At 36.6% G+C, this 24,834-nt stretch overlaps 1 protein-coding gene across 1 annotated transcript in view; it reads left to right on the top strand.

The window, feature by feature from the left end:
* Positions 1-14,705: 14,705 nt before the first annotated feature.
* AGTR1 (angiotensin II receptor type 1) overlaps positions 14,706-24,834 on the top strand; it is a 48,061-nt gene continuing 37,932 nt past the window's right edge. Inside the window, exon 1 of the mRNA XM_059163831.1 lies at positions 14,706-15,005. The gene's annotated coding sequence lies outside the window, so the exon portion shown is untranslated. The remainder of the gene's footprint in view (positions 15,006-24,834) is intronic.

The following is a 24,834-nucleotide window of genomic DNA, read 5'->3' as shown; positions in this document are numbered from 1 at the left end:
GGGGCAAATAATAAACCCTGCAGTATTAAGAGATTTAGAAAACCATGAATAATTTGACTAGTCACCAACTTGCAAACAAAGCATATGGGCTCTGATTTATGACTCTAGATTAATTCATATATGTCATATTTAATTTCACTTTTATGCATATCACCTAGTACTTAACTACACTAATCAGTCGTTGATACCTCTTTTTGTATTGGGATGCAAGTTTGCACTTTTAGCAACACTTTCTACTTAAACCTAAAATAAAGTGTGACAACTATTCAGGAAATTTGAATAGGCATTGTATTTGAAGAAACACAATTTCTATTTAACAGAAATTTTAAGACCAGCTATCAGGCAGAGTCCCAGTAAGAAACAGAATTTACCCTAGAAGGATCATTGAAGACTTCCAAAATACTTATAGAAGTGTTGATAGGGATAAGGAAATAAATAAGGTACTTAGAGACAAGCAATAGTGGGAAACCATTACAACCCCTAGGACTAAAGGGATGAAGAGAGAAAATGGTGCTCCTGGAACCAAGTGAAAACTGTAGCTATAGAGAATGAGCTTTCCAGAATGAACTAGACATTTGGAAGAGTGACACTTCTGCCAGAGACTCCATACCAAAGTAGGGAGGGAGCTGAGAAGAAATATTCCAACCTCCCACCCCCAGACCTCTTGCCTGTGCCTCCTCTTAACCAAATCCAACAAGAGGCAAGAACCAGAAGCCAAACCCAATCTCCCATTGAACAATTTAACCAAGGTCAGCCAGCAAGAAAACCAGATGATGTCTTCAGTAGTAGTCAATCTCCCCAGGAATAGAGCAGTATAGAAGACACACAATGGATTTGTGTGGTATAGGGGTACAAATTAATTAATCATCACACCAGAATAGCAAAGTGTCTTTTGTTTGTTTTTTGTTGTTGCTGTTGTTGTTGTTGTTGTAAGATTTTATTTGAGAGAGAGAGATGGTTCAAGTAGGGTAGGGGATGGGGTGCAAAGGGGAAGGAATAGGGACAAGCAGGCTCTGTGCTGGGAGCAGAGCCCGACTGGGGGCTCCATTTTATGACCCGGAGATTATAACCTGAGTCAAAACCAAGAGTCAGAAGTTCAACCTATTGAGCCTCCCAGGAAACCCAACTAAGTGCTGTTTAGATTTAAAGTATGAATTGAAAACATTAACATGGTCCTTTTTGGAGTTCACCAAGTGACAACAGTGTGAAGAGAAAAAGCATTCAAATGTATTCCCTAAGAGAGTGATTATTACAAAGCTATCACAAAATGGCAAATCTAAAACCAATGTTCCTACGACCTGGGCTGTTTCTCTGAAAAAAGATATGATTCTGTCTTCTGGAGTGAAGAATGGAAGTATAAAGTCACATTTCTAAAATAATTTGTCCTTGAAAATATTATTTTAACAGACCCTGTGAGCCAATTACTCCATTTCAGAAATATTACTCCATTATTACTCCAAATATTACTCCATTACTCCATTGAGAAATATCTATATAAGTGGAACCATCTACAGGGATGTTCATTTCAACAATACTCATATTCACCAAAATGTCAACCCAAATAGCTATTCATGTGGTAGGTATATTCATACATCTAAATACTCTATCATAATAAAAATGAACATACTAACACTATACATAGCCACATGGAAAACTGGGACCAAACTGATGTAGAGCAAAAGTAGCAAGATGGAGACAAATACATTAACAATATAGTTCTATCTATATGAAATTTAAAATCTATATTATTTAAAGATACATTCATATCTGGAAAAAGTATAAAGAAAAATAAGGAAATGATTACCATTCAGATCAGCATTCGGTGACCTCTAAGGGAAATGTGATAGGAAAGAGACACATTGGGGGCTTCTGACATTCTGGCAATGTTTTATTTTTTATTCACACAGTATATTAGTTATTAGAGATGCCTTAACAAAATATCACAGATTGGGTGGGTTAAATAATAGGCATTTATTTTCTCATAATTCTGGAGGCTGGAAGTCCAAGATCAAGGTGCTGTCAGGATTAAGTCCTCTCTCCCTGGCTTTTGCAGGACTGCCTTCTCACTATCTTCATATGGCCTTTCCTCTGTATACTAATGGAGGGGGACAGTGCTTTCTTGTTGTCTTCCTGCCTTCTTGTAAGGACAATAGCTCCCCACCCTTATGACCCCACTTAACTTTTATTATTGGCTCTATGACCAAATACTGCATACTGGGATTAGGGGTTCAACATATGAGTTTTGAGAGAACAAAACTCAATGTCATAACAGATGGTCCTTACATGGATTTTGGCTTTATAATTATTCACTACAGTATATGTTTATTTTATGTATTCTTCTATATGTGCCACATTTCACAACAAAAAATGTTTTTTAAATTATTACCTGAGTTCCTTTAACTTGAATATTTTGATTTTACAATGAAGAGGTTTCTTGATAATTAGACACATAATTCCTTTCCAGGAAATTTTATGCTTTGAAATAATTTCCTTTGGTTCCTAATCCTTAATTATAGCACTCACCAGATATAATAAATTAGAAGGAAAAATCCAAAACATTTTGTTTCTGCAATGTCTTTGGGAAAGACATCATAGGTTTATCTCTTTTGATGAAGATTATTTGTCCCAGAACACATGTGCCAAGCATCTGTTTTTAGAAGGAGATATAACATAGAAAAATATAACTGCATTGTTTGATCTCAGAAGGGAAAAATTAAAGTATGAAGAAATCATAAATAATAATTAAAATAATGCCAGTGTGTAAAAAAATATATAAAATTTTATTCTGGTGAGTTTGGACTGGGATTAATCACAGTAAGGGTCAAATTTACCGATGAGAGTAGTGATGTCCTCAAGGAAGAGAAATAGAGAGAAAGCAACTCTAGGGCAGGAGGAAAAAGGCCTTCTGAAATTAAATGCAACGAAAATAGAGTCCTAATTAGAGCTGTGAAATCATTTATTCAAAGAATAACCTAGCTTTAATATGACATATTTGATTTCTATTCCTTGAAATTCTAAGTTCCATTTTACCTTGACAAATATAAATTCAAGCATTTATCAGATATAAAAAGAAATACTGCAGTAATAATTTAGGGGGCTTGAGTATAAACCTTTTCTGCCAATTTTCTTTAACTTTTTCATATTTTTTTTAAAGATTTTATTTATTTATTTGACAGAGAGAGAGATCACAAGTAGACAGAGAGGCAGGCAGAGTGAGGGGGGTGAAGCAGGCTCCCCGCTGAGCAGAGAGCCCAATACAGGGCTTGATCCCAAGACCTTGAGATCATGACCTGAGCCGTAGGGAGAGGCCTAACCTACTGAGCCACCCAGGCACCCCATATTTTTTATTAAGTTTCTTATTTTAATTCCAGTATAGCTAACATACAGTGTACTATTAGCTTCAGGTATACAGTATAGTGATTCAGCACTTCCATACACACTTCCTTAATCCCCATCACCTGTTCCTCCCATTCCCCCCACTTCCCCTCTGGTAAACACCAGTTTGTTCTCTATAGATAAGAATCTATTTCTGGGTTTCTCTCTCCCTCCCTCTCTCTCTTTTTTCCTTTGCTTATTTTATTTCTTAAATTCTGCATATGAGCGAAACCAAATGACATGTCTTTCTCTGACTTATTTGGCTTAGCATTATGGTCTCTAGCTCTATCCTTGCCATTGTAAATGACAAGATTTCACTCCTTTTTATGGCTAGATAATATTCCATTATATATATACACCACATCTTTCTTATCCATTCATCTACGAATGGACTTTTGGGCTGCTTCCATAATTTGGCTACTATAAATAATGTTGTAATAAACATGGAGCATGTATCCCTCTGAATTAGTGTTTTTGTATTTTGGGGGTAAATACCCAGTAGTGTGATTACTGGATCATAGGATCATTCTACTTTGAACTTTTTGAAGAAACTCCAAACTAGTTTCCACAGAAACTCCAAACTACTTTACCAGTTTGAATTTCTACCAACAGGGCAAGAAGGTTCTTTTTTCTCCACATCCTAATCAATACTTATTTCTTGTGGTTTTTATTTTAGCCATTCTGCCAGGTAATATGCCATTGTATTTTTGATTTGTATTTCCCTGATGATAAATGGTAATAAGTATCTTTTCATGTGTCTGTTGGCCATCTAGATGTCTTCTTTGAAGAAATATCTGTTCATGTTTTCTGCCCATTTTTAATTGGAATATTTGCTTTTTGGGTATTGAGTTTTATCCCTTTTTTATATATTTTGGATACTAACCCTTCATTGTATAGGTCATTTGCAAGTATCTTCTCCCATTCAGTAGGTTGCCTTTTAATTTTGTTGATTCTTTCTTTTGCTCTGCAGCTTTTAATTTTGATGTAGTCCCAATTTCTATTGTATTTTTACTAATACGAAACTTCTTTTCCCAACATACTTTTCTCATGACCTGACATTTCTCTGCATTAATTATGTTTTTATGCTTCCTCATTTTTTCTTTTCTTTTTATTTTTTCTTTTAAATGAGTTTCCCTGGAAACCAAATCCTAAAATGAAAAAACACCATAAAAATACTCTCCAGACATCAGCTTTCCCTTAAGGTAATCACCTTAATTCTGTCTTTTCCTTCCCTGACAAACTTGTTAAGAAAGTCTATGCTTATTCTGTCGACCTAGTTATTCCCAACCTGTTACAATGGGGTTTTGCCCCTCCATTCTACTGAAACCACTTTTGCTGGGTCATCAACTACACTGTGTTTGCAAGATTCAGTGATTTTTTGGGCTCACATGCTTGCATCTGACACTTAACACCCTCTTTTACTTTAACCAAGGTTTAGCAAACTACTAACCAAGGTTTAGCAGCCTACTCCCGGCTTTTATAGAGCCCATGAACCTAGAATAGTTTTCACATTTTAAAGTGGTTTAAAAAAAAATGATATTTTGACATATTAAAAACATATGAAATTTGAATGTCAGTGTCCATAAATAAAGTTTTATCGGAACACAGACACAACTATTTGCTTATCTATGGCTGTTTTCTCACCTCATAGGCGGAATTGTAAGGCTGTCTCAAAAGCCTGAAATATTTACTATCTGGCCCTTCACAGAGAAAGCTTGCCAATGTCTACTTAAAATTCACTCCAGCCAAGTGTTCAGGATGCCTGAAAAAGCTCCTACTTCTTTGATAAGATCCCCCAGAGCTGTTGTGAAGATTAAACTAGATAACATATGCAAAGTAACTAAGATAGCATCTGTCTCACAGTTTGTGTTCAAAACAATGCTAGCTCTCTTGTCTGCTGGCTCTTCTCCCTCTATCACTTAGATATGTGTTTCCCAAGATTTCATCTTCATTTTTTTCCTTTTTTCTTTTTACTCTCTTTTGTAAACCTCACTTTCTACCATAACCTCAAGCATCATTTCCACACTCATGAGTCCCAAAACTACATATCCCAGTCCAGACCCTGCTTTACTTAGATGCCCTACAAGAAATCAAGCTGAGCACATCCAATATTAAAATCATCCTTTCTCTAAAATATGTTCCCTTTTGGTATTCCTGAATTCAGTTAATAGCACTGCTATTCACCCACCCTCACAACCAAGAAATCTCGTCTTTTCCTTTGTGCCTCTCTCTCACCCTTCATATCCAACTAGTCAGTCAATGAATCCTTTCCACTGCAGTTCAGAAGCTTGTCCCACCATCCATAGAGCCAGCACTTTAGTTTAAGTCCTCTTCGTTTTCTTCTGATATTTTTAACTCATCTCCTGGAATTCCTCACTCAATGGGCCCACAATCTGTTCTCATTTGGATATATCCTTTCCATTTCCACCAGAATTACTTTTTACCTTCTTATGTAACAAATGAGATCATAGGACTCCCTGCTTCCTGATCCCCATGACTCTCATTACCCAAAGGATAAGTCAAATACTTGAACCTGGACTTTCAAAATCCTACCCTCACCTCATTCATTCATCCCTTCAAAAACTACTTATTGAGCATGTATTATGAAACAACTGCTATGACAGACTATGGATACAGAGTGAATAAGGTCACCATCATCTTTGCTTGCTGGATTCCAATCCAGCAGAAGAGATCAAGATTAAACAAAGAACCATTTCCCTTCTATCCTTATTGGAAAAGATACACTGTCATAGTGTCATCTGCACATGTAGTGACTCTGTCTAGATTACCCTATGGTAACTTTCTCCAGCTTGACTATCAGAGTTAATTCTGGCTTTCTTTGCATTCTCTGAACATATCTCTAAGGTTTAAACATACTGTTATACAGCCCTGCTCATTTTACCTCCCTGAACTGTGAGCATCTTATATTCAGAGGCTGTGTCTTATTAATGCCCTCATGCCGAATCTGGTAGTTATTATAGGTCCTTTGATTAATTAGTAGTATTTCTTCTGTGATTAAAGGCCTAAAATTGGCTTATGTCTATACTATAAGAATATGCACTATTTGAAAAAAATCAAAAGTAAGAAAATATTTAAAGAAACAACATATGTTGTTCATGGATAAATGATACAAATAAAATAGCATTTTATTTGCACTTTTAAGTAATTAATTTTAAAATGTTTACTTTTACATTTTGTTCATTCAGGAAAGGCCAAATGATTTGCCAATAAAAGTATATTTCAGCTGTTAATGCTTAATTTTTATCCAGTAATTTTATTTCTTATGTTAGTATGTTCAAAGTATATTTTAGTAAAATATAAATCTCTTTGCTAAGAAATATTTGAGGATATTATCCTCACAGTAAGATATTTGTTTTATATGAATAATATATTTACATCCTGTAGATCTTCAAGTCATAAACAATGCAGAAAATAGAGAATGATGGATGGGCTGCAGAAAGATTCAAGAAAATAATTATAATAATAACTATTCTAATCTTTAAGATGTGCCAAAGGGGAGATCCAGGAAATTACCAAGCAGTTAACATCAATACTAGGAAAGAATAAGAATAAATAATAATAGAATTGATCAAGAAGTACTTAGACAAGAACAATTTAATGAACAACTAGCAGCATGAGTTCATGTAGAAAGATTGTGGAATATTAACCAGACAGAAAGTGTGGGTATAAGCAGAGTCAGCCAAAGGAACCTAAACGTCTATTTAAAATTATACAACAGCCATTGAAAAAGTCTTAAAATAATCCTATAAGGATAAATATGAAATTAATGTTTGGCTGATATACTAGAAAAGACAGGACTTCATTTAAAAACTTCCTAGTCAAAAGAAACCTTCAACCGAACCATTTCCACCACTGAACTCAAAGTGGCATATATGAATGCTGATGTTAATACTTCAATATTCTTACTCCATCTCCCAACAAATAATTGCTCAAACTTTGCTAATAAGTAGGGAAGGGAAAAATGAAACAAGATGGGATCCGGAGGGAGACAAACCATAAGAGACTCTTAATCTCACAAAACAAACTGGGGTTGCTGGGGCTTGGGGAGAGTAGGGATAGGGTAGTTAGTTTATGGATATTGGGGAGGATATGTGCTATGGTGAGTGCTGTGATATTTGTAAGCCTTATGATTCACAGACCTGTACCCCTGGTGCAAATAATACATTATATGTTAATAAAAATAATTTTAAAAAATAAGTGGTTTTCAAGTCATCCAAATGAGGACTGTTGATATAGGCTGTCTTTGTGAACGCCTGAAACTAGTGTTAATGAAATCCTTACTAGATGACAGCTGTTAGCAATGGCGGCAAATGAGTGCATCAAGTTTTTCTTTTTTTAAAGATAATTTGCTTGCAAGGGAAGCAAGGGCAAAAATGAACTATTGGGATTTCATCAAGATCAAAAGCTTTTGCACAGCAAAGGAAACAGTTCACAAAATCAAAAGACAACTGACAGAATGGGAGAAGATATTTGCAAACGACATATCAGATAAAGGACTAGTGTCCAGAATCTATAAAGAACTTAGCAAACTCAACACCCAAAGAACAAATAATCCAATCAAAAAATGGGCAGAGGACATGAGCAGACATTTCTGCAAAGAAGACATCCAGATGGCCAACAGACACATGAAAAAGTGCTCCATATCACCCGGCATCAGGGAAATACAAATCAAAACCACAATGCGATATCACCTCACACCAGTCAGAATGGCTAAAATCAACAAGTCAGGAAATGACAGATGCTGGCGAGGATGCGGAGAAAGGGGAACCCTCCTACACTGTTGGTGGGAATGCAAGCTGGTGCAGCCACTCTGGAAAACAGCATGGAGGTTCCTCAAAATGTTGAAAATAGAACTGCCCTATGACCCAGCAATTGCACTATTGGGCATTTACCCTAAAGATACAAACGTAGTGATCCAAAGGGGCACGTGTACTCGAATGTTTATAGCAGCAATGTCCACAATAGCCAAACTATGGAAAGAACCTAGATGTCCATCAACAGATGAATGGATCAAGAAGATGTGGTATATATACACAATGGAATACTATGCAGCCATCAAAAGAAATGAAATCTTGCCATTTGCGACAACATGGATGGAACTAGAGCGTATCATGCTTAGCGAAATAAGTCAAGCGGAGAAAGACAACTATCATATGATCTCCCTGATATGAGGAAGTGGTGATGCAACATGGGGGCTTAAGTGGGTACGAGAAGAATAAATGAAAGAAGATGGGATTGGGAGGGAGACAAACCATAAGTGACTCAATCTCACAAAACAAACTGAGGGTTGTTGGGGGGAGGGGGTTTGGGAGAAGGGGGTGGTATTATGGACATTGGGGAGGGTATGTGTTTTGGTGAGTGCTGTGAAGTGTGTAAACCTGGTGATTCACAGACCTGTACCCCTGGGGATAAAAATATATGTTTATAAAAAATAAAAAATTATATTAAAAAAAAAAAAAAGATAATCTGCTTACGTGTAGGGAAGTACTTTGGGACTGCATGGTGAAGTGAAAGATTCTAAATGGGCCATAAGAAGCTTCATTCATTAGGAATGGTCTCTAACCCAGTGGAGCTCAGATCAGCTATAAACATCTCCCCTGTCAAAGACATGCTTTTAACTGATTAGGGAGGAGCCTGCTGCTTAGACCAGGAATCCTGCAGCTCAATCAGCAGGGCAGGACTGTATCCTGGGCCAGCATGGGTGTTCTCAAGATGGCCGGATGCCAAAGAAGCATCAGCCAAGTGGGTAGCCTGGTATCATGACCTCTGTAGTGAGAAAAGGACAGCCAGCATGACTGTGTGAATGAACAATCTGATAGTCAATAAGGGGCCTACTAAAACTGAACCAAAACAAGAAATGTAGTGGAAAATATTCAGATTGTACTATTCCAATGACAATGGGAATTTAACTAAAATTGGGATAGCCTAATCTCCTTATTGCTCTGCAACGAGTTAAATTCAAATGCAATTTTACAATCATAACTCATTTTGCAAGAATTTTTAATCTGAAAGTCTGCTGAATTCTTTATATGGGTCAAAATATATCCTGCTTGCCACCCTAAATACCTACCTTGTTCTTCCTGAATACTTCATTTTTTAGCACCTCCAACTTTTTAACAATGATATAAAACTTCCTTCTTTTAAGTTAAATATTTAATAAATTTAAACAACTCTTACGTATGTCACTTCCTCTATCCAGAGTATGATATATCTATTCAATGATTATTAATAAAAATGTCCTCGGGGCACCAAAGTAGCTTGGTTAAGCATCTGATTCTTAGTTTCAGCCCAGATCATGTTCTCAGGGTTCTGAGATCCAGCCATGTGTTGGGCTCTGCCCTCATCAAGAAATCTGCCTAAGATTCTCTCTCCCTCTCTGTCCTTTCCCCAACTCATTCTCTCTCTCTCTTCCCCTTTCTCAAATAAATAAATCCTTAAAAAAATAATGATGTTCATACACTTAAAAACACTCACATATTACAACTGTCTGGTTAGGAATTTCATTTGTATACTATTTTTTCATTCTTATCATCTATCAACATTTTTATTGGTGAGTGTACTAACCTTGCTTTTTTTTAGAAAGTAAAATTAGTTCAATACTAAATTGATCCATCTCATTTATTATATCTGACTTCATCTCTAAAATTAAGAGTAGCTTTATTCCTATTAGTTTTTCCTCATTCCTCAACATTTAAATAATTTTAAACGTTTAATCATAGCTAAAGCCAAATATAACTTAGAATAACATGTTTTACTCTTTTAGATTTGTCCAAGCCTCTACAAATTATATTTCACATTTGCCAGCTTACTGGATAACATTTATTGGACCATGCTTATGCTCTGGTGAGTTACAGAACCTTGAAAATGTTCATTCTCTATCTTTATAAAAGAAGGTAGTAAATAATACTGTCTAGTATTTGAAACACTGTCTAGTTAATGATATATCAAGTTTATAATTCTGTTTTTTAAGAGGTTACATTTGTAAAAGATAGAAAATAGAAGGGGTAAGACAGTTGTTTACTCACACTACATATCAGTTTCTGAGCGTACACTACATGGACAATTTAAATAAATTTTCCTGAGACACTGATCCTCATTATAATACATAGCATTGTAAACTCAGTTATACTCAACAAAGCTATCAATCTACATGCCCCAGTCAACAATATTCACCAAAGCTCTTTTGTTGTCATAATCATCTCTTTCTCTATATTCCTGTAAAACTATTTAAAGCAGGAATATCAATTTTGGTAAAGTACATTGAGTAAGACAGACTCCTACCTTATCAAAAGGATTTCTTAGAATAGTGACTATATTTTAATAATTGGACAACATACATGCTTAGAATTAATGGGGTTAACTTTTTTTTTTTTTAAAGCCAACATTTGTGGGGCACCTGGGTGGCTCAGTGGGTTAAGCCACTGTCTTCGGCTCAGGTCATGATCTCAGGGTCCTGGGATCGAGTCCCGCATCAGGCTCTCTGTTCAGCAAGAAGCCTGCTTCCCTATCTCTCTCTCTCTCTGACTGCCTCTCCGTCTACTTGTGATTTCTCTCTGTCAAATTAATAAATAAAATCTTAAAAAAAAAAAATCCAACATTTGTTTAAGTACTAACTATAGAACAGACATGGTTCTATTTGCTTTACATGTATTACTTCATTTAATCCTCATTCACAATGAATTAGCTACTATTAGTACTCACATCTTACTAATGACTAAACTCAATGATAAAAAGACTAAATAACTTGCTCAAGTTCACATAACTTATAAACAGAATACTGGAAAACCTTATTTTAAGAAAAGATCTAGATATCCACTTGTTTGGCCAACCTTCACTGATGACTCATGAGAAAATGGAAAATGGGACTCCAGGTCACTAAACATCTTTTCAATAAACTCATGCTACTTTATATATTCAAAAACAGTCACATAAAGTTCAAAGGAAAAAGTGGTAACTTCTGGCAGATGTGACTGGGAAAATTAAAAACTGGCACGTGATCTGAGTCTTTGAAGATAACCAAATTTTCAAATGGCAAACACTGGAAGGTAATCTAGACATAGATCAATATGGGCAAAGGATAGAAATTAAAAAACCTGAAGAGAGGCGAAAGGCACATCTGAGAGAGTCTAGGAATAGAGGTAAAATTTTTAAAAGCTGGAGAAATTGGAATCAAAATGAAGTACTTTCTGTAACTTTAAACTTGATGAGGCTTAATGATATATTCTTTGGGAAAATTTTTAGAAGAGAAATACAGAAAATGTTGATTTTTTTTCATACTGAGTAATGTAAGTATCCATTTGCATAAGTTCCAATTTATGATTGCCAGTAGCTATATAATGAATTCATTTGGAAGTACTATACATAAGATTAAAGTATATGATGTGGTATTTTATCCAACGTTCTCTCTGAAACAATATAACCAAACTACATGCAGTAGCAAATTAGGTTAACGTCTGTTATAGTATTCAGCTGAAAAGCACGGCTCTATTATCTTAGAATTTCTGCAGTCACTACATCAGACCTCCATATACATTGTGAATATATATGAACATTTATAACACTTTTTCCTCAGATAAATGCCAAATACTAAACTGCCATAAATATGATAACCAGTTGTATATTCTAAATCATAGGAATGCTCTAGAGTACGGATATAGGCACACTCACGTGATTGCAACATTAGGCTTTCAAGTTTAGTGGCAGCAAAATGTGTCCACACAGACGTTTCTTGCTCTCCAAACAGTTCCTGTGCTAAGCTCTCTACCTTCTAGTTCACCCTGCTATACTAATGTAACTGTTATAATCAAATTTGGGTAACATACATAAACATAAAAAGCAAAAATCATCTAAAAGTATCCATAGTTATGACCTTCAAACAACCACTGTATGCATTCCAGTGAAAGTAATCCATTTTTTCTATGCATATGCATGTGCATATATATTTGAAACTGGGTTTCCAGTCCATGTCTCTAGTCATAACTCTAAGGCTCACCTAAATGTACAGGATCAATGTGTTACTATATCCAGAAAAGCCATGTGTATAAACTATACTATTACTCAGCTGATTCATCACAATAATAATGATGCCATTAATTTCTTGGGAACTTTCCCTTCTCATCTGCTTGTTTCTGGTGATAAAATATCCCTAAGAGCAAAGCCCGCCCTTTCAAATAAGTTTTACTCAAAACAGCTGACTCTCTAAAGAACTTCCAGTCCTCAAAACTATCACCATTTCTAAAACTAAGGTGGAGTTCAGTACACGCAGGATTATGGTTAATGACTTATAGCACTAAATCAATTTAAAAATATAAAACTCTCCTGAACCTCATATAATAATTACAGGAACATTTCCAAATTTCACTCAGACTCTGGCCTTTGGTTGTCACATTAATCGAAAAGACTACTTATTCCCCACTGAATTGTCTTAGTCCCTTTATCAAAAATCAACTGACCATAATATACTAGAATTTCTGGACTCAATTCCATTCCATTGATCTGTATATCAATCTTTATGCCAGTAAAATCCTGTTTAAGCTATGACAGCTTCATAGTAAATTTTGAAATCAGGAACATGAGTCCTCCAACTTTGTTCTTCATCTTCAGGATTGTTCTGGATATTTTGGGTCTCTTGCACTTCCATATGAATTCAGGATCATCTTATTAATTTCCTTAAAAACAACTTGTTGGGATTTTGATTAAGATTGTGTTCAATCTTTATGTTCTGTGGAGATTATTGCCATTTTAACAATATTAAGTCCTCCAATCCATGAACATAGAATGCCATTTGTTTAGGTCTATTTAATTTCTTTCAATGTTTTATGCTTTTCAGAATACAAGTTTTACACCTTTTTAGTTAAATTTATTCCTAAATATTTTATTTTTTTGATCTACAGTAAATCTAATTTTTTTCTCATTTCAGTTTTGGACTGTTCCTTGCTGAACTTATTAGCTCCAATAGTATTTTAATTGATTCCTTAGGATTTTCTAAATTCAAGATCATGTCATTTGCACATAAAAATACTTTTACTTGGGGTGCCTGGGTGGCTCAGTGGGTTAATCCTCTGCCTTCAGCTCAGGTCATGATCTCAGGGTCCTGGGATCCAGCCCCACATCAGGCTCTCTGGGCGGCAGGGAGCCTGCTTCCCCCACTCTCTCTCTGCCTGCCTCTCTGCCTACTTGTGGTCTTTCTCTCTCTCTTTCTGTGTCAAACAAACAAATAAAATCTTTTTTAAAAATATTTTTAAAAATATTTTTACTTCCTTTGTAATCTAGATGACATTTTTTATCTTTTTCTTGTCCATCTGCGCCAGTTAGAACTTACAGTACAATGTTGAATAGAGGTGAGGAGAGTCAACATTATTGTCTTGTTCTTGATTTTAGATACAAAAACGTTCAGTCTTTCGCCATTAAGTATGATGTTAGTATTTCACAGATGGACTTTACATATTAAGTAAGTTCCTTTCTGGTCTTAGTTTGTTGAGTATTTTTATCATGAAAGGGTGTTGAGTTTTGTCAAAGCTTTTTCTGATTTATTAAGGTGATCCTGTGGTTATTGTCCTTTATTCTACTGATAGGATGTTTTACATCAATTGATTTTCAGTAAACTAATCTTGCATTCCTGGGATAAATCTCCCTTGATCATGCATGGTGTGTGATCGTTTTTATATGTTACTGGATTCAATTTGTTACTATTTTACCTACATTCATAGGAAATATTTATCTGAGTTGTCTTTTCTTGTGATGTCTTATCTGGTTTTAGTATCAGGGCAATACTGGCCCCTCACTGCATGAACTGGGAAGCTATCCTCTTTTGTTTTTTGTTATAGCTTGTGAAGAAATTATAGTAATTCTTCCTTAAATATTTGGTCATATTCTTTTACTTTTTTTGTTTTTATACTTTTAAACATGCACTCTGACAGCATGTCCAATAGGAGGACATAAATGTCCACCCTTTCACTCTGTAAACCTGAAATTAATATATGGTATCTATGACCCACCAGAGTATTGTCAAAGTTTGAATTACAGGAAAGAGAAGTTCTCTAATTCCTCCTTAAAAAGTTTTTCAAGCTTAAAAAAAAAAAAAAAAAAAAAAAAAAAAAAAGTTGGGAAACATTTATCTCGGACCTGAACTGTTTCTCCTGTACCCCCAGCTCTCTCCCATTTCGCGACCCTCCCCAATGCAGAGTTCCAGCCACATGCGCACAGATCTAAGAGGTGACTCTGGGGTAAGATCCTGGCACCCTCCCGCTTCCGTCAGCATCTGGAGGGGGAGGAGGTTGGGCCAAGAGGGTCTCCGGAGGCGGGGCGGAGGAGGAGAGAATGCAAAACAGTGCCTCGTCCCTGGAACCTCCTGAGCAGCAACGCCCCTCGCTATAAATTCAGAACTGCCTCATCGAGGATGATTCCAGCGCCTGTCAGCCAGGGCCCCAGGCAGTGGTGACAGGCAAGGGCTAGCAGCTCTGCCGTGCTAGGGCGGTGATTGATGGGGAGCAGTCCAAGCGAACCCCACGAGTGAGGTCGCACCCCCGGGACGCGGAAGCGGCGGGCGGAAGCCCCGCAACAGCGCTGCCAGCTCGCGGTCCGGCGTGGGCTCAGTGCCCTAGGCGCGGGTGAGTCGACACCAAGTCCCATGCCGGGTTTGGGGGCTGCGAGGCGGGCCTGCTCAATTTTATGTCAAGGTGTCCTAACTGCGGGTGCTGTGTTGTTAGGCTCCCGGGGACGAAGGAGAGAGCTAGCTTAGTTCCGACCGGCGCCCACCAGGAACGGGCAGCCCTCCCCCAAATCAGGTGAGGGGCGCCAGGGTTACAGGGCACAATTTGAGACTGTTCCGCTGCGCGCCCCCAAAATTTCATTCTGATTTGACCAGACTCGTTTGAGTCCAAGCAAGAAATCTGCAGAACTGGGATGCAACCAAGTAAACTTTCTTCCTGGCTTCCTGGCTTTCAGCCAACTCTTGTCTTTTCACGGTAGCTTGAGAAAAAAGCCGGTATGACTCCGCGGGGCGTCCATTTAAAAGTTGTGCTATTTCTAAGGTGAATTTTGGGGTGTCCCCAACCTCCCTTTCTGCTTCCCAGGCAACACCCCAGCACAGCGCATCTCCCCCTCGCTCCTCCCTGCAAACTCTATTGGTGGGTCCTTGGAACTGGGCATAGCCCCCATCTGAAGCAAACTCTCCCACCTTCAGGTGTTCCCCAGGTGTCCTTTGATTCATTAGATTGGCAAGGGGGAGAAGCAGGGGAAGTTCCACACCCCAATCTCACAGCCCTGGCCAGTACACGTTTGTAACTGAGGCGGGATTTTAAGAGACAATCTTTTTGGCTCCCTTCCTCCACATCACCTACCTCGCACTCCATTCTTCAATCCTCTTAACTGTCCAGCCCAGTCTTCCTGTACCTTCAGGCTGCTACTTCTCCCCAAGACCTCAGCAAGTCTTTCTCAAAGTGTCTCCTGTCCCGTTGTCTTTGGGCAGCTAGTAGAGACCCCGCTATTGAACCCTACTGGGGCTTCTTTACCTTTTCTTTATTTTCTGGTGGTGTATCAGAATTCCACTACTGGCCTTCAAAGTCCTCTCCTCTCAGTAAACATTCGGGTGTTCATTTTCTCTTGGGATCAAATTTGGGACTTAGCTACATTTATTTCTAGTGTCACTGAGAGAAAAGAAAGTAACAGTGAGGGATGCAAGAAATCTGGAATGCTACTGTTCTTTTAAAACTTTGTTGAGCAACTTGTTTCTCCTAAAGGTATTTAGTCCCCAACATGACTCTCTTGGTAGACAGCATGTGAGTGTCCAGGATCCCGAGACATTTATTTCCTTTAGCATAAGTTGTAAGCTTTTTCTAAGTCCTTGCTAAGAAACTGCCTGCTTCCCTGTCTCTGTAGTGCTTCCCTAGCTCTAAAGGCTCCACACAGATAATCTCTATTCAGGCTGTGGTGGATTCTGCCACCTTCACAAGCAGACAGTGCAGGGGCAGGAAAGTTCCAGGAGCTGGGAATGGGGAGACCCACGTAAGTGGCTGTGTACTATCAGGAGAGTTATTTCACAACTCTGAACCTCAGGTCCCCGCCCTTAAGATTCCCTCCAGTAATAAAATTCCTTGATTCCTTTTGTTTCCTAGCTATTTGCTTAAAAAATAATAGTCGAAAATAACTATCCATTTAATCCATATTTGGGACCCCCAAAACCCTCTAAATAACTGTCCTGGTAAATTATCTATTCTGGAAAATCATTAAGTTTCCAGTGCCGGCTCCAAAAGTCCATCCCTACTCCCCCCCAGATTATGGCTGCCGGTTCCCATAACCTGGTTTATGGCTCAGGGAGTGTACCCATAGTTGCCAGGTCTCAGCATTTGATAAAGTTTCACAGTTATTACTGTCAATTCTGTCATCTCCTCTGTCTCTCTCCCTACTTTTTTTCCTGATTTCATTGTTCTTTGTGCCCATGATGAAGCCTCCTTAATGATGAAGCCTCCTTGATGAAGCCTCTGTGACCTTAAACTGAATCAAATTCTCCATCATCCAAGTCAGAAGAAAGCTTGTTTTCTTCCACTGGTTCCGCTAATACCAAAGGAAGACTTATCTTAAGATGTATAAAATATCTCTCAGTTACTGTCGCTTCGGCAGTGCTCCCTATCCCAAGAGTTTCAAGCCTAAATCTTTCCTGTCACTCTCTACTCGTGGTTCAGTATTCAAAAACCAAACAATCTGAGGATTGTTCGGGTTTCTTACATTGTGTTTTTTCCCCCCTAGTTCCAGGTAAGGTGTGTGTGTGTGTGTGTGTGTGTGTGTGTGTGTGTGTATGTATGTATATTTTTTTGTTTGTTGCTGCTGCTTATTACTGTCGTTGTTACTATCACTAATTATTTGCCCTATGCGGGGAGGGAAAATAGTGAAAGAAAATTTAATCTGCTACTTAACCAAAGCCCTGGTAAAATACTTAGCTGAGAGAAGTCTAAAATTAACAGCTTAAATATATGATGCGTATTTTCTACAGTTTTATCTCTGCCACCACATCCTTTTCAAGCAAATAACAGATATGCTGTATTTTGTTTTCAGATTTGTTATAGAGACCTAGTCCCATAATATTTGCATGGTTTGACTGCCTGATGCAGGCTTCCGGCCTTTAGCCCCACACTCATTAGTTTACCCAGTGCTTTGTCTGCTCAGTCATGACTGGCCTATGCCAGAGAGTCTCCCAAGGAAGCGAACAAATTAGAATTTTATTTAGATGTCTGAAGTAAATCCAAGTGTTCTAAAGACTAATTAAGCTGTCTTAAAGACACACTGTGGCAAATAACAAATATAGAGCCAGACCAGCAAACTATGACAAAGCAGTCAAGGCCAGGTTAGGAAAGCTCTTCTCCCATTTTAAACTCATCACCACTGAAAAGTGCTATTATTTTTCTTCAAAATAGTTCTAAGCCTTCCCTTTGAAAACTGCCTAAAGTCACTGAATTACGTGGTTTGTGTTCCCGGTCATCTAATTACTTATTAAAATAGTATATCAAAGTTCACATAAGCAAAAGAAGTTTTGTTCCATTTCCAGCCTAAATTTAGCTGTCATTTTACATTTTTCTATTTTATTCATTATATGAACTTTAGCTACCAGAATTCAGTTTCTTGATGACTTAATATATAAGCTATCTTAAATCAAGGAGTGTCCATAGGGATTTAATATCATTTTCAACTGATTTGAAAATGACTACCATTACCCTATTAAAGCTCTAAAACACATCCAAAATAAATCACAGCCAAAAACAAACAAACAACAACTAAGGCACTATACATGAGCTATATATATATTTGCCAAATGTTTTATTAGTCAGTGGTCATTTTAATGACAAATTTGATAACTGGAAATAGAACATAAAGTATATATAGAGAGATCATAGATATGACAATGAATCTTGTTATTAGTCGTCATATTAACATTGAAAGTTCTGCTGATTTTTGATCCTCTGTAGCAAATGGTCACAAGGGAAAACAATTCCCTTGAGTGTTAAAACCATCTTTCAAGTATTTTACTAACATAAGATTCACTATATGCTATAAATATTGTATGACTGCTGTATTTTACATTATTCTTACAGCTCAATTTAGAAGTTTTTGCTTTATTTATCTGGTTCCTAAATAGGTGCATCATCCAAATGTCTGAAGTAGAAATAAATGTCTAGAATTTGCCAGTGATTACTAGAGCTTCCTTCTTAAATCTAAGAATATTTTAAATTGTGTTACTAGTCTCACATTTAATTACTTTTCTAACATTTAATAGTTTAGAAAATGGGTGAAGAAATGGGTATGCTTTGTTTTTCTTAACTGCACTATGCCTTCATATTCCAAGTCTTAAGTCTAAAAGTCCTTAGAATTTAAAATCATAGAATTAATAATCATTCAGTTTGGGTCAAGTTTTATATGATTTCTTGTTCAATTTATACACAAATAAGCTGTTTTACACTTCACCAAATGATGTTAAAACTTATTTAGATTTAGATTAACTTTGAATGGTTAACTTCAGAGTGAGAATACTGGGGAACACATTATATGATTGTGTACTCTTAAAAAGAGTTTATGATTGCTAATTTGCTCTCTATGATGTCTTTAGATATTTACCAATTAATATTAATTAAAGTTATTTTATCCGCCTTGGAAAATGAAGAATTATATGTATGAAATGTATCAATAATAGTAGAAGATACTTACAGAGGAAATACTATAGATCTGAGTAATATTAGCTCCTTAAGAACACTGAAGTATAAAAATGGTCTTTGCCCTAGAGAGATGTTGGTCAAGCTAAGTACATATTTGGATATGAGACTCTCCAGGCATCTCAGTGACACTGGGGTGGGAAGCCATTTTTAAAACAAGCCTCCTTCTGTCCTCCTTTTCAGACCGGGTGGAACATCTAATGTGGTCACATTGTTTGATTCCAGCCACTTCCACAACTTTCTCTTTCTTAGGGGAGTATACCTCCTTTGATAATATATGCGCCACATCCAATGCATCTTTGTATTCTATTACTAAATGCTCCACAATTCACTTTCTTCTTGCTTGCTATTTGTTTTTAGCTAAAGCCATGGGAAATGTTAAATACTCAGGTCCCTATATTTTTTTTCAAAGATTTTATTTATTTATTTGTCAGAGAGACAGATCACAAGAAGGCAGAGAGGCAGGCAGAGAGAGGGAAGCAGGCCCCCTACTGAGCAGAGAGCCCGATGAGGGACTCGATCCCAGGACCCTGGGATCATGACCTGAGCCGAAGGCAGAGGCTTTAACCCACTGAGCCACCCAGGAGCCCAGGTCCCTATATTTTAGAAGAGATATGCTAGAAACCACTCGTCAAAGCTCATTTGAGTATAGTACCCTATTACACACAATAAAATGACTTGAAATTGATGCTTTACTCTTACTAATTGGGGAACTAACTATTAATACTATTTTTTTAGTCTAAAGCTGTAAAGGCAAGGGGAAAGTAGAGGAAAGAGAAGAAAAGGAGAAACAGAATAAAAGTTGAAATGGCAAATCAGTGGTTCTTCAGGCTTTAGGGAAAGGGTAGGGCAAGCATATTATAATCACCTGGGAGGTATTTTTAAATCTATATATATTGTCCAAATTTTCCTTAATCCCATTGCCCCTACTGAGAACCACTGTACTATATATTAGGAGCAATAATCCACAATTACTTCAAACGTCAAGGCAAAGATCAGCATCATGAGCATCATGTGGGAGCTTGTTAGAAATGCAGACTTTCAGACTCCACCTAGACCTACTGAATAAGAATCTGCATTTTAACAAAATTCCCAGGTGGTTCAAACACACAATGAAGTTAGAAGAGTCCAAGTATACAGCACCTAGACCTTGTTTAGAATGATCAAAATTAAAAAAAAAAAAAAAAAAAAAGAATGATCACCTAGGATGGTTCAGTCAGTAAAGGGTCTGCCTTGGGCTCAGGTCATTTCCCAGGGTTCTAGGATCCAGCGCCATCAGGCTTCCTGCTCAAGGCGGTGTTTCCTCTTCCCTCTGCCCCACCCCTCTCATGCTTGTGCACGCTCTCTAAAGTAACATTTTTACATAAAGCTCACATTTATTGAGCACAGATAATATGCCAAATACGTTCAGCCTTTAATACTGTTTTTATTTAATTCTCACAACATCCCTATGAAATAGGCATTGCTTTATCCTCATTTTGTAGATTGGGATACTGAGTAATAACAAGATAAATAACTCACCCAAATGTGGTAACTGGTAAACACTTAAACACAGGAATTTTGATTCCTGTACTTTTAGCTGTCACCCCACATTGTCTACTCTACATTTGGCTGTCTCCTTTTTAAGGCCAACTAATTATTTGAGAATTTATTTAACATTATAATTTTAAATCAAGTTCTGTTTCATAGAAAAAAAAACAAGATTTTATCTGTAATATTTGTCTGTCATCTTACCTTTAAGTGTAATAATGAAGAATTCTAGAAATTCCTTCTTTAGTTGGAAAATAAATACTAAAACTATGACAGCTCATTATTTAAAAGTTAAGGTTTGCTATCTCTATGTTTTTTCATAACTTACCTAAAATTTATTCTTTTTCCCTTTTGGTGTTCTGATGCTATAGAAAAAAACTTTTCTCTTGAACAAGTGATTCCCTACCTACACAAACTATTCAGCCTTCCAACTGAAATTTTATATTAGTCTTTTAGCTTTAATATAAACAATTGTCTACAAGCATGGCTCATAAAACTAGTTGAATGTAGTTACTAGCTAGTCAGTCTGCAAGCAAATGGTGACTTCTTTTAAGCCAGTGACTCCCCAAATGATTGAGTCTCTAAACAATTTCTCCTAGTGCATGTAGATTCTCTGAGAGATGTCAGCTGGATCTGGCCAAAAGCCTGTTGTTCTGACAGGGGCTTACTGACATTGGTCAAAAGACATAAATGAGTCTGGGTTCCCTGTGATCATGTTTGAGAGGAGAGGTGTGTCAACAGGACTGAGTATCTACAATTTTCCCAGCGACAAAGGGACATCATTGGGAGATAGAACTTCCCAAGCTGCTTATATCTGGAAGTTTAGGCAGCACTAACACTACATTATCTAATTTATAACTTATGGCTTAGGATACAGTCAACACAGGGCTGCCATAACGCCAAGTTGTAGGGGCCTAGCAGGGTGGTAGTGCCTAGGAGACATACTGCACACAGCAGCAAAATTTCTTAGAGCTAATAAATGATAAAGTACCAATGATTCTCTTATGACCTGCTAGTCTCAACAAGACCAAACATTTGTGATTGCCATTGCACAGAATCCATACCAGGTTTTCTTCTAAATAAATTGAAAAACATGGGATTTCTTCTACAAAATTCATATATTTATACTTTCATTATCACATACATTTTTCTTCACCTTTTGACCCAAACTCTTCTCATTAATCCAATTCAAATGCATTTTACATGCTTCTAAATCTGTGTAATACACCACTAGAACAAGAATGTTCCATGAGCCCAGCTGTAGTAATTTTCTGTGCAAATGATGTCACTTCACATAAAACACATTGTACCCTGATGGATCCCAGCCCTTAACCTTCACACAGTTAAATGCTGCCACTTTATCAGGAATGGAAAAGTATCTGATGTGATTCCTACGTAATGATTTCTTGAATGTGTTCTGGCATTTAATCAACTAGGTTAATAGAATAAATTTTTAAAAGAAACAAAAATCTTTTCTTTTTTAAGTTCCTATTAGGTTAAGCTATATGATGGGACATTATATAGTCATTTTTACCTATTTAATAATATTTAATGGCAAGGAAAGATAATCATAAGTGAACAAAGCAAAACATAAATCACGAGTGTGATTCAGCTTGTGTGTGTGTGTTCGACAGATTCTTGTCAAGTTGACATTATGGCCTTACTTGGGTCTTTAGTGTTCTAATGAAAATAATTATATTAGCACTGATGTATGGTTAAATTCACTGATATACTTTTTAAATGTCTGCATCTTTGTAGACCAGATAAGACTAGGAAAAATATATAACAGATCTTAAAAGCTTTGGAGAGTTATTAAGATCAAGGCTAAGATCAAAAGTGACTTTTTTTTCCTTTTTTTTTTTTTTTTTTGGTATAGATTTCAGATCTTTAGACAACTGCTACTAACTCTGTAGAAAATGATACTGGAAAATCCAACCCTTTCTGATTTTTTTACCCTAAGATACACTAGGGCCTTACAGAAGTTCACAAGGTTCATACCAAGGTGGTATTTTTTTAAGAGAAATAATCTCATGGGAAATGTCTTATTGCTATAACAAAAAAAAAAAAAAAAAAACCACTGAAATTCAGGGATAAAAAGAGATTCTTGTAATGCCGAAATCATTCCAAATAAGAATGTTATAGTAAAGTTGGTATATATTGTGGTTTAAAAAGTAATCTGTAATATGCCTATTGTCTTCTTGAATAACTCTTCAGCTTTAAAAAAATTTCTTACTTAAAAATGTCCTGTAGGGCACCTGGGTGGCTCAGTGGGTTAAAGCCACTGCCTTCGGCTTGGGTTATGATCTTAGGGTCCTGGGATTGAGCCCTACATCGGGCTCTCCGCTCAGCTGGGAGCCTGCTTCCTCCTCCTCTCTCTGCCTGCCTCTCTGTCTACTTGTGATCTCTGTCTGTCAAATAAATAAATAAAATCTTAAAAAAAATCCCCCAAATCCATAACGGAAAATATTGGTTAATTTAGCTACATAAAAAAATTAAAATCATCATATGTAAAAAGGACAATAAACAAAGTCAAAAGATAAACAGGAACTTGAGAAAGCTATTTGCCACACATTACATGTTAAATGCTAGTTTTCCCAACATAGCATAAGCTCTTCTTCTTTTTTTTTTTTTTTAGAGATTTTATTTATTTATTTGACAGAGATCACAAGTAGGCAGAGAGGCAGGCAGAGACAGAGGAAAGGAAGCAGACTCCCTGCTGAGCAGAGATGCAGTGCTCTATCCCAGGACTCTGGGATCAAGACCTGAAGGCTTTAACCCACTGAGCCACCCAAGCACCCCAGTATAAGCTCTTTAAAATGAGAAACAGTGAAAAACCCAATTGAAAAATGAGCAAAGGCCATTACTGGGCAAACTAGTAGAAGAATAACTACAAATGATAAGAAAACAAAAAGCTCAACCTCATTCATAACTAAAGAAATGCAAATCAAGACAAATATATACTTTATATTTATCACCCTGAGAAAAAAATTTGAGATTTTATAAAAGACAGATTTTTAGCATCATATAACCTTTATAGAGGACATTTTTAAGTATCTCTCAAAAACATGGATTGTACTATTTGCTTCAACAATAATTTTAAACTTTTCTAATGATACATAGTTTAAAAAAATGCATATGTATAAACAGGATCATTCAGGCATGTTCTTAAGCAGCCAAAAAGGGAAACTGAAAAAAAGAAGACCGTAAGGCCCATTAACAGGGGGCTGGCTGAATAAATCATCATGTGTCAGTGCAATGAATGAAATATTGTATAGTCATCAAAATAAATGAGGCAGATGTATATATACAGTATAGAGAGTTCTAGCCATATTAAATTTAACAAAAATGCAAAGAGCAGAATAGTATGATGTGTAAAATGAAAAAAAATGTGTATATACACATTTGTATGCATATGTATGCTTTTTTAAAAGTCCTAAAAAATATGGGGTGCCTGGATGGCTCAGTGGGTTAAAGCCTCTGCTTTCGGCTCGGGTCCTGATCCCAGGGTCCTGGGATCGAGCCCCGCTGCTTGGCAGGGAGCCTGCTTCCTCCTCTCTCTCTGCCTGCTTCTCCGTCTACTTGTAATCTCTGTCTGTCAAATAAATAAATAAAATCTTAAAAAAAATAAGATACACTTGAAACTGTTAGTAGTAAGTACCTCTAGGAAGTGGATCTGAGACATGAGACATGAGCTAGGAGACACAAACTTTTATTTTTATACTCTTTTTATAACTTGACATTTATACCACAAGATGTGTCACTACAGTGAAAAATAAAAACAGACATACAAAAAAAAAAAAAAAACAGATCTCTTAAAAAAGATTTATTTTCAGTTCTCGTACAATCACACTTATATAGGTTTATATTAAAAAGAATCATTTATCAAAGTTTAACTGTAGATTCATAAGTATCTAATCTATTATGAGATTTCTTATATTACTAATATTTCTTATATTCTAAGACACTTCTGTAGACATAACTAGTGTTATGTCTACAGAAGTGTCTTAGAATAAGATTTTATTTTACCCAAAAACATTGTTTTTCTCCTCTAGTGTGTATCTACAAGGGTATGGGGAACATGTTGACTATAACCAGGAAGAAGATGAAATCCCACATAACAGACTGCCACTTTGTGCAGCCTAACTCTACATAAGGATAAACATATCCTTGATATGGACCAGAGAGTTTCATTCCCTTCAAAAACACA

Source organism: Mustela lutreola, chromosome 2, assembly GCF_030435805.1.
Source record: "Mustela lutreola isolate mMusLut2 chromosome 2, mMusLut2.pri, whole genome shotgun sequence".
Taxonomy (NCBI): Eukaryota; Metazoa; Chordata; class Mammalia; order Carnivora; family Mustelidae; genus Mustela; species Mustela lutreola.
Note: the sequence above shows the minus strand (reverse complement) of the source record. Positions and strands in the feature narration are given on the sequence as shown.